This window comes from Chlorocebus sabaeus, chromosome 2, assembly GCF_047675955.1.
Source record: "Chlorocebus sabaeus isolate Y175 chromosome 2, mChlSab1.0.hap1, whole genome shotgun sequence".
NCBI classification, from domain to species: Eukaryota; Metazoa; Chordata; class Mammalia; order Primates; family Cercopithecidae; genus Chlorocebus; species Chlorocebus sabaeus.
In genome coordinates, this window is record NC_132905.1 from 15,640,740 (window position 1) to 15,651,974 (window position 11,235).

An 11,235-nucleotide genomic window follows, 5' to 3' on the forward strand; every position below is an offset into this window, starting at 1 on the left:
TCAGCAGGGGCATATACCATACGCGAACAGGCTCAGACTGAACAGAATCACCCTGGAGTGGAGGATCCTAGGCCACAGGGGTTGCATGGAAAGAGGTGAACCCCTTGACAACACTGAAGTTACCTTAGGAAAGGAGAATGCGAGCTTGTCTGCCCTTTTTGCCCTACAAAGATGTAGCAAGAAGGCGCCATAAGTGAGCCAGGAAGCAGCCCACACCAGGCATTGAATCTGCTGGTGCCTTGTTCTTGGGCTTCCCAGCCTTTAGAGCAATGGAACACAACTTTTTGTTGTTGAAGTCACCTGGTCAATAATATTTTGTTATAGCAGCCCAAACTGATTAAGACTCTGTCTTCGTTCATTTATGCTGCTATAAAGGAATACCTGAAGCTGGGTAATTCATAAAGAAAAGAGGTTTGTTTGGTTCATGGTTCTACAGGCTGTACAGGAAGCGTGGTGCCAGTGTCTGCTTCTGGTGAAGCCTCAGGCTGCTTCCACTCATGGCATGGGAAGGGAGGTGGTGTATGCAGATCACGTGGTGAGAGAGGAAGCAAGAGAGAGAGGAGAGAGGTGCCAGGCTTTTTTAGCTAATCAGTTCTCACAGAAACTCATAGAGCAAGAACTCATTACCATGGGGAAGGTACCAAGCCCTTCATGAGGGAGCTGCCCTCATGACCCAAACACCTCCCTTTAGGCCCCAATTCCAACTTTGGGATCCCATTTCAACATGGGATTTGGAGGGGTCCAATATCCAAACTCTATCACACACCCTCCCAGGAATCGCCTTTCCGACGTCCCTCTCTGTTGGAGTGGTGGCCAGGGGCTGGTGTGGATGTTTGCACGCTCTCTTTGAAGATGTGGGACTGCAGCCACAATTCTGAGAGCTCTGGAAAAGTCTGTTCACTGTCCTGTTACGCTGGATTCCCTGTCTCAGGAAGAGGACTGTTTCCTGGAAGGAGGCACCTGGAGCAATAGTGGTATCTGGGGCTGTCGCTGAGGCCCCTCTTCCATCAAGGAGCGCCGTCAGTGGTGTGGACCTGGTGCTGGCCGGGGGTCCTGGAAGTGGCTCTGCTCTCCTGCAGCCATGGGCCTAGAAAGCATTGATTCTGCCCAGCCTGGCTCTGTTCATCTGTGAGCTGGATCCCAGTAGCGTTGTCGAGTTCAGTGAGGATTAAGCAAGTTCACGCACCCAGAGAGCTCAGAACTGCAGTCCCTGGTCTGCAGTAAGCGCTGTGTTGTGTCAGCCCATCGTCGTCTGCTGGTGCTGGTCAGGGTCACAGATGAGTCGGGTCAATAGGCAGCCTGGAATCAAGGCTTTGGGCTTAGAAAGTGAGATTTCTGTAGGAGCGCTTTGAGATTTAGCTTGTAATGGGCAGCTTTGCTTCTAATCGCTCTTGAGAGAAACCATAAAATATTGGTTATCCCTAAACTGAGAGCAGAAAGGACTACGGGGAGGAACGGTGGCCCTGGCTCCCCCTGATGCACCCACTCTGCCAGCTGATGACAGATGCAGACGGATGGAGGACGTTCCAAAGTCGAGGCTCAGGGCTGCTGCCTTTTCTCCTTCTGCTGCTTAATTTAAAAGAATTTATCCCAGAGTCTTTGTTACTACAGATTCCCTGACACTCTGCTGTGGGCTAATTTTTGGAGAAAGCATCATGTTTTTTGAGTGCTTTTCTCCTCTGGGTATCCTCTTTTATCTTGAAGCCAGGAAGAAACATATGCTCTTGCTCATTTTTAAACCTTTCCGTTTTCCCTTCATTTTCTGGCTAAACGTCTGGATTTGTGTTTATCTTTCTCTTCCGGGGAGGGCGGGTGCTTAAGTTCTGCGGGTCGTGAAGCCGGCTGTAAACGCAGGTGACGTTAGTATTACAACGGGGGCGCTGCTCCTGCCCGTGGTCCCGGGCCACTTTGATTCATCACGTGCCCCACAAATGTCACTGAGCACCCACTGGGTCCTGGGCACTGGGGATGCAGCGGTGGCCAGCACTGCCAGCATCCCTGTCCTCTTGAGACTTACATTCCAGGAAGGGAGAGTGACCCGACAGATGGGAGGGGGTGGCTGATGTTGGACTGGGGAGTTGGGAGGGCTTTTGAGGCGGTGCCGCTTGATCTATCTGTGTAACGAGGAGGAGCCAGTTGAGGGTGGGCATATTCAGGGATGGTCACTCTTGATAGAACGACCTGAGGTGGGACAAGCTGAGGTGGGGAGTAGGACACTGCGGTGAGGCTGGAGTGACCAAGGGCTAGTGTGAGGGGAGCCTGGGCAGAGATGGGAGCTGAGAGGAGGCAGGACCTGATCAGTCTGTCCCGTGATGGGGGCACTGGAGGGTTGCAGTCAGAGAGGTGCCTGGGGCTGATTCAGCATGAGAAGGATTCCTCTAACTGCTGTGTGGGGAAGGGGGTGCTCGTGAGCAGGAGGGGAGGCCAGGGCAAGGCTGGGCAGCCATCCAGGGTCAGCAGATGCTGGAAGGGGGAATGAGAAGCACGTGTTCTGTAGAACATAGAGTGCAACCTGAGGGACGATGGGCCAGCACCTGCCCTGGGCTCAGGGACATCTGTGGCTACTGATTGTGATAAAGATGGGGGATGACCTCAGAGCTCCCTTCCCAGCCTGCGTTTCTGCAGGGAAAGGTCAGATCCAGGGAATGGAATTGATCCCGTGATAAGAGACATATGACACTGTAGGGCCAGGAATGAAGGTCATGAGAATGTTATCAGATGCCATATAACACTCAATATAAAACCAATCAGTACTAATCAGAATTAGTCAATATAACAGCAATAATCAATATAAAACTAATCAGTAATAATATAAAGCCAATAATCAATATAAAATTCAATGCAACCATAATGAGGGTGATGATGCCTAACATTTTAAACCCTCGCCTCCCATGGGCAGACAGTGTAGTGAGTGCTTCGCTGATATTTTTTGCCTTAACTTGTCCAATAATCCTATGTAACAGGAACTATCATTCTCCATTTACAGATGAGGACACTAAGGCACAGAGAGGTTAAATAACCTGCCCAAGGTCACACAGCTAGTAAGCAGGGGGCTGAGATTTGAACCTGGAGAATCTGCCTCCAGAGGCTGTGTTCTAGAAAGCTCAGGGTTCTAACCTGTTCACATCCGTGGAAAACTGTGAAAATGTTCTCACTGTGTTACTGTGAGTAGAATTTCTTCGCATTCCAACATCTGGTTTCTGAAATGACAAAATGCGAATAGCTTCTCCCAGGTGTTTCCTCTCCCCAGACACCATCTTCCCCTTGGTGACCTCCCACTCTCTACTGCAGACTCCAGTCCCCAGCCCATCAGGAACAGGCAGAGGCACCTGATTTCCCCGCACCTGCGGAGCTGCAGGGGGTGTCTGGGCCTCCAACTCCAGTGGGGAATGATGTTCAACTTCCTGTTATGCTGGGATCCACCTGCGGGTGAGAATGAGGGGCTTGGAGCCTTGAACCTGGATGGAGACATGTCTCCCCTTTCACAGGAGATCATAAAACTAGAACTGACAGCAAAGATGGTCCTTCCTGAGGGTAGATATTAGGTGAATTCAAGCCAAATATCCCGTGCTGTGGAGACGGACCCCTCCCAGCTGGGCTCGAGCAGCCTTCTGAGGCCATCACCTGACTGGCTCACCAGAGGCAAATGCCAGTGACATGAGAAACTCCACAGCAATTCAGCCGTGAGTGATAAAGATGGAAACACCATTTCCAGGAGCAGGCAAATGAGTATTCATGTCAGGTGAACTTTGCATTTGGTGACTTTCTGCAGCATCCTGCTGTGTGGACTTCGCAGGTTGGGGGTGCGATGTCTACATAGCATGTCTGCCTGCACAGCAGGGTACCCCCCTTCTGACCACATAGAATCCAGCAGCAGCCTCAAGACTCAGCTTGCAGGGGGAACTGGGCCCTCTTTGAAGCTTTGAGGAATTTATAACTGGGGGAGCCCTCTTCTGATCCTCCATTTAGGGTGTCATCGATTCTAGGTCAGACCCTTCTAAAGCCTGAGTGCTGGCTGTGACCTTCCTCCTGTGGGCTCATTCACAGGTGATGCCCCAGGGCTCATTGCACATGGGGGCAGGGGCCAGTTTCTCTGGTCTGGGGCATCTCTGCAGGGGCAGGAGGAGCCGGTCTGAGTGGGTGCAGGGGCCTCTGGCACCATGGCCCATTCTTAGCACTGGTGGACTCTGGCCTCCCTGGGAAGGGGGTGTTGTCCTTTGCACAGGATCATGGGAGTAGGCAGAGGAAACCTTGTATTTGGAAGTTCAGGAGTGGGTGGAGGGGTGAGCCTGGATGGTGAGTAGCAGGGGCAGTCCCACCTGGCCAGCCACCTGCTCCTCTGCCCTCTTTTCTTTGCTTCCCAAGTAGAACCTGGATGTTAAAAATGGCATTTCCCAAAATCTCACGCAGCTTAGGTCTATGTGTGAATTTGGCTCTGCCAACTGGATCCTCTTATCTAGATCTGGGAGGTAGAAGTGAGGTGAGGCTTCCCCTGCTGTCTGGCTTGCTTGGACCTTGTGGTCATGCCCCCAGAGTGAGGGGGATATCAGGGCTGAGGGTGCTGGTTTGAACCTTCGAAGGGCACAAGAGATAAACCCAGCAGCGGATGTGGCCAGGTGGGAAAGCCGACACCTCCTGGACCTGGAAGGCTGAACTGGAGACCCAGGGACAAGGATGGGAGGGTCCCATGAGAGTCCCCAACTCTTGTCATCCTTTCCTTGTTCATTTGTGATATGGCTTGGCTATGTCTCTACCCAAATCTTATCTTGAATGGTAACTCCCACAATTCCCCTGTGTTGTGGGAGGAACCTGGTGGGAGGTGGCTGAATTATGGGGTAGGTCTTTCCTGCACTGTTCCTGTGAGAGTGAATGGGTTTCATGAACTTTGATGGTTTTAAAAATGGAAGTTTCCCTGCACAAGCTCTCTCTGTTGCTGCCATCCATGTAAGATGTGACTTGCTCCTCCTTGCCCTCCACCATGATTATGAGGCCTCCCTAGCCACGTGGAACTGTAAGTCCATGAAACCCTTTTTCTGGTTCAAATTACCCAATCTCGGGTATGTATTTATCAGCAGCGTGAAAACGGACATATACAATTTGTTCTTGGGAAAGGAACATCAGACTCTCCCTCCCTAGTTAGAATTCGAGCTCCAAGAGGGACGGGTTTTTCTTTACTGTATGTCTCTAGTGCCTGGGTCAGTTCCTGACTCCATGTATGTTGAAATATTATTTTAATAAATGAGGGCAGCTACCTTATCTATCACTTTAACCCAGAACTTAGCAGAGTGCCTGGTGCATAGTAGGACTCAATAAATATTTGTAGAATAAATGAATGAATGAATGACATCTCAATCCTTCCCCATACCTGCCTCCTCTACTCTCTTCAGGACCTTCTCCTCCCCATCTTATTTCAACATCCTTGTTTTCGGGCTTTCTTGGGTGGATTGGGGGCCCCATTGCACTCCCTCAGTGCCTGTTTTAAGTGTCTCCCTCTTGCCATTATGATGAATGTCTGTCAGCCCTGGAAGCTGAGGCTGCCTCCACTGTGAGGCTGAGCCTGGAAGATGCTTCCTCCCACAGTTAGCTCTGCTCTGCTGTGCCCCTGGGGTTGCAGCACTTCCTCTGACTGGTACTTCACATTGGTCACACTCCTGGAAACAAGTTCCCAGACAGACAGACACGCTGTCCCCAAGAGTCTAGGATTCAGTTATCTGCTTGTACCCATGCTAAAAACAGCATTATTTCCCCCAACTCGACTGCAGCTGCAGAGACTAGAATAAGACAGCATATTTTTAGCAGGTACCAGACTGTACATGGAGGCTATAATTAGCATTTCATTCAAAAGTGGGAGTTTCCCATCCAATGCAAGAGTGACCATGAGGTCCTCTCACTGCAGCCTCTGTCTCAGATGTCTGGTGTGGGAAGGAGCCAGCAGCACCAAGGGAGACCCTGGGGTTCCCTGGTCACCCAGGAAGGAGGTGGGGCCTTTGGATATTGCTCCCTTCACTGCTTATGCCTTTCGCCTCTGGCCTGTCCAGAGCCTTGGTCCTGCCCAGACCCCAGTGCTGTCCTCCTCTGGGGATGACCTGGCCAGGCCGTGTGATGAAGGTGCCCTGTCAGGTTGGTGTGGGGCTTGCGGGTCCTCTGTCCTGCACTCAAGGCTGCCCCATGGGGGACAGGGACAGGGTAGGGATTACCCAGCTATGGCAGAGACTGCTGGATGACCTCAATATCCCTCCTGGTAGCAGGGAGTCCAGCTGCCTGGAATAAAGACTACATGTCCCAGGCCTCCTTGTGACAAAAAAATGGCCAATGGGGTGTGAGCATTATCTCTTCTTCGGCTGGGAGAGAACAGAGGTGGACAACCCAGGCATGGCAGGGTGTAAGGTGGAAGTACCCTCAGTGTCTTTATCTGTACAATGGGTGAGATGGAGCAGGGACCCCTTTTAGAGGTCTGCCAGGCTCCCCCCAACCCCCACCCACATAAAGATAAAGGAAAAATGTTGAGTCCCTTCAAGGGAGATTCCAAGCACCTAGCTAGCTCTGCAGCCAGCAATTAGGGAGGTAAATGAATAACCTGCTGTATTAGTCCATTCTTGCATTGCTGTATAGAAATGCCTGAGACTGGGCAATTTATAAAGAAAAGAGGTTTAGTTGGCTCATGCTTCCACAGACTGTACAGGAAGCATGGCAGCATCTGCTTCTGGGGAGGCCTTGAGGGCTCACAATCATGGTGGAAGGCAAAGGGGGAGCCAGCACTTCACATGGTTGAGCAGGAGAAAGAGAAGGGGGAGTGGGTGCTACACACTTTTAAACAACCGGATTTCACGAGCACTCACTCACTATCACAAGAGCAGCACCAAGAGGACGCTGCTAACCCATCCAGGAGAAACCGCACCCATGATCCATTCACCTCCCTCCAGGCCTCACTTCCAACATCAGGGGTTACAATTCCACGTGAGATTTGGACAGGGACACAGATCCAAACCATATCACCTGCTAAGTGAGAAGGTAATAATAACTTAAAAGCCGCCCAAGTAAGCCAGAGTCACAAGATGTTAGGTACCTGTATTAGTCAGGGTTCCCTAGAGGGACAGAACCAATAGGATCGATGTATATATGAAAGGGAGTTTATTAAGGAGTATTGACTCACACAATCACAAGGTGAAGTCCCACAATAGGTTGTCTGCAAGCTGAGGAGCAAGGAAGCTAGTCCGAGTCCCAAAACCTCAAAAGCAGGGAAGCCGACATTGCAGCCTTCAGTCTGTGGCCCTAGAGCCCTTGGCAAACTCCTGGTGTAAGTCCAAGAGTACAAAGAAAGCTGAAGAACTTGGAGTCCGATGTTGAGTGCAGGAAGCATCCAGCAGAAAGATGAAGGCTGGAAGACTCATCAAGACTAGTCTGTCCATGTTCTTCTGCCTGCTTATATTCTAGCTGCACTGGCAGCTGATTAGATGGTGTCCAGCCAGATTGAGGGTGGGTCTGCCTCTCCCAGTCCACTGACTCAAATGTTAATCTCCTTTGGCAACACCCTCACAGACAAACCCAGAAACAATACTTTGTATCCTTTCATCCAATCAAGTTGACACTCAATATTAACCATCCCAGTTCCCTATAGAAAGTAAAAGAGAACATCTTGACCTATGTCCTTGAGTGAGTTGTTTTTCAGGAACTAGGACCCCACCAAATGGAAAACCTGACTGTTCCCATGTAGACCTCAGATAAAGGGGAACTGAGGACTGAACCTGACCCCCATTTTTATTCTAAATCTCTTCCTGAGGGGCCTGTAGAGAGTCACAACTATAGGCCAAAACTTAACATTCCTTTCAGCTGACCCTAAGTAGTTTAGACAAACCTTGTTTTTTTTAACCAATTGCAAATAAAAGAATCTCTGAATCTACCTGTGACCTTCAAGCCCCCAATCCAAAATATCCTGCCTTTTAAAGGCAGACCAATGTGTAACATTCATATATTGGTTTATGATTTTGCCTGCAACTTCTTTCCTGAAATTTACCCCTGCCTTTAAAAACCCTGACTTAAAAGCCACTAGGGAGCTTGTGTCTCAAGCATTAGCTGCCTGATTCTCCTTGCTGGTGCCCTACCTTAAAGCCTTCTTTCTCTTGCTACAAACCTCGGTGTCAGTGCTTGACTTTGCTGCACCAGGTGAGCAGACCCAGCTTTGGTTCAGTAATGTTGGGAGGGTAATTGTACCTACCTCCTCTGGTTTCCATAAATTAGGAATTGTTCATTTGCTGAACGATGGAAAACCCAACCCCACAGTCCGAGGGAAAAAGGGATTTATTGGTGCAGATAACTGGAGGGTTCCAGAAAGGGACTGCTTCAGGCATCACTCAGGAAGAAGTGGGGACCAAAGGGAGCAATTTGTTAACAAGGTAAATATTTACCCCAAACCCAGGTTCCAAATAATAGTCTTTTGCTTTTGTGGCATATCCAGGTGAAATGAAATGATGGTAATACTGACAAATACGGGCGTAATCTCAGCAAAAGCTCAAGGAAAAAGCAGATTCGTGGAGAGATGAACAGCTGAGGTCAGAGCCCCTGTGTTCATGGAATGCAGGACACATCCCCCTGTCTGTGTATCTATGGCCTGAGGGTCCTGAGTGGTTTACCTGATCCTGTTATTTTCACAATAAATTCGTTTAGGTCACCAACAATTCCGGCTTGAAAGGACCACAGAATCTCATCATAACCCAGGTGTTTGAATCCCAAATGTAGACTGTCCAGATGTCCAAAGCTATCCTCAAGATTTCTGCAGCATGAAGCTGACATTTTTTCCTGCTCCTTCCAGCTCTCATTTCTGGCCTCTGCCGATCTCCTACTCTCCACATTATTTCTTGTAGCTGCCCTTCTTGTTTCTGCAGAGTCCATTCATCTTAGGAAAAACAATAGCCCAGAGAAATCTGAGCTATGTTAGGTATGCAGAATTTATCAGGTCCAGGGAGACAGGAGTATGAAACCTCAGTCACGCCTCTGGCCCCATGCCCAGAAGCAATAGTTTAAAGGCATTTTGGTCCTGACTAGCTACCTCACCTATTATCTTGATGTTCCTGGAGTCTGTGATACAAAGAAGAATGTATAGCCAGTCAGTGGTTTATGTTATTTTAATGCAAATTCTTGGTGAACAACTTAGAAAGTACCTCTTCTTTTTTCCTTAAAAACCCACTTGTAACTCTGGCTAATTATCGTGCACATTCAGGGCGACTTGGATCTATGGTTCCGGGTGATCATCTTCAAGCTCTGAGCTCAAACGAACACTATAGTTAGTCATAATTTCTGAATCTCATTATTTAAGGTTGACGCATCCAAGCATGGCGTGGGCTCCTTCTAGTATTTTTTTGTTTCTGTCTCCTTAGAGTCAGGGTCTTGCTGTCACCCAGGCTGGAGTGCAGTGGTGCCATCACAGCTCGCTGCAGCCTCGAACTCCTGGGCTCAAGTGATCCTCCCACTTCAGCCTCCTGAGTAGCTGAGACTACAGGTGTGTGCCACCATACCCTGTTATTAAATTTTTTTTTTTTTTTTGTAGAGACAGAGTCTCACTATGTTGCCCAGACTGGTGTAAACCAAAAATAAAATTTTAAGGTCTCCAACCAAGTGAATGGACCCCTCCTCTCAGCAAAGGGCATTCCAAAATAAACCTGGAACGAGAGTTCAGAGCATGATGGAAATGGGTTATACCCTCCTCTTGTTGGAATTGAGGCACAGCTGACCAGCATTAACATTAAAGCAGAGACCTAAAGGCTGACAAATGACTCTTGGTAGCAATGTGACACATCACAAAATGATAGCAGGCTCTGAAAAAAATTCAAGTATTTTACCCCAAAATATGTTTATTGGACCTATTTTGAAATGGCCCTGCAAAGCTGTCTCTTATAGGAATAATCTACATTCTGTAGAGAATCTCTTTCCCTTTCCAGGTCTATTTCTTGACCCAGGAGAGAATTAACTAGGAGTCTGGCACCTTTTTAGGTCTGATTAGAACTCTGAAGGCTGCTAGCCGGAGGCTTCATCTGTATGATAAAACTTTGGTCTCCACAACCCCTTATCTTAACCCAGACACTCCCTTCTATTGATTCCAGGGCTTTAGGTAATAAGTTAGCACTTTCAACCAATTGCCAATCAGAAAATCTTTGAATCCACCTATGACCTGGAAGCCCCACCCCCTATCCCCTTCGCGTTGTCCCGCCTTTCCTGACCAAACCATTATATATCTTACCTGTATTGACTGATGTCTTATGTCTCCCTTAAACATATAAAACCAAGCCATAGCCCAACACCTTGGACACATGTTCTAGGACCTCCTGGGGCTGTGTCATGAACCCCTAATATGGTCACTCATATTTGGCTCAGAATAAATCTCTTCAAATATTTGTTAAAGAGTTTGAATCCTTTTGTTGTCACTGGTCTTGAACTCCTGGCCTCAGGCAGTCATCCCACCTTGGCCTCTTGAAGCTCTGTAGGCATGAACCACCACTCCTGGCCTTTCCTTGTTATTAGTCTTCTCAGATTCCATGTTCCTGGGAGATGTGATGGAAAGATTTTACTGGTGACGTTGAAGCAACACAGGTGGGTAATTTTATCTGTGCCCCGGTCCCTTGGCCACTTCTGCCACCTCCAGCATCTGGATGTGTTGCTTAGCAACCCCATCCTCTTCTACCTCCTCCCTCTGACCTCACCTCCACATCCCCACTCAAGTCTGAATAGTTCTTCTCTGGGCAACTCTCATCTCAGCTGGTGATAAATGGACTTTCTCACCTCCTGCCCTGGTAATACTCAAAGTGGCCACTTACTGGCTGTCTACCTTGCAGCAGACACAGACCTATTCCTTGCATGCAGTATCTCACCAGTCTGCACAAGAGCCTCGTGTGGGGCCTGTTTTCCCATTTTACAGATGAGGGAGCCTAGGATCCTCCAGGAGAAGGGACTCAATGGTCTGTAAGGGAGTTGGGGTTTGCCTTGTGCTGTCTCACCCTGGGGTCCAAGCTCTTAACCAGGGCTCCCTGTTTGCTCAATTTAAATCATTCACCTGCTACTGTCTCCACTTTCCCTAGGATGATCCTTTGCTTCTGGGGTGGCCAAACATTTTCTGGTAAGGGCCAGAGAGTGAATATTTTGGGCTTTGTGGTGCACATGGCCTCTCTTGCAAGTGCCCCGCTTTGCTGTCATAATGCCAGGCAGCCATAGCCAGAGACGATTTATACACAGATCAGCACTGCG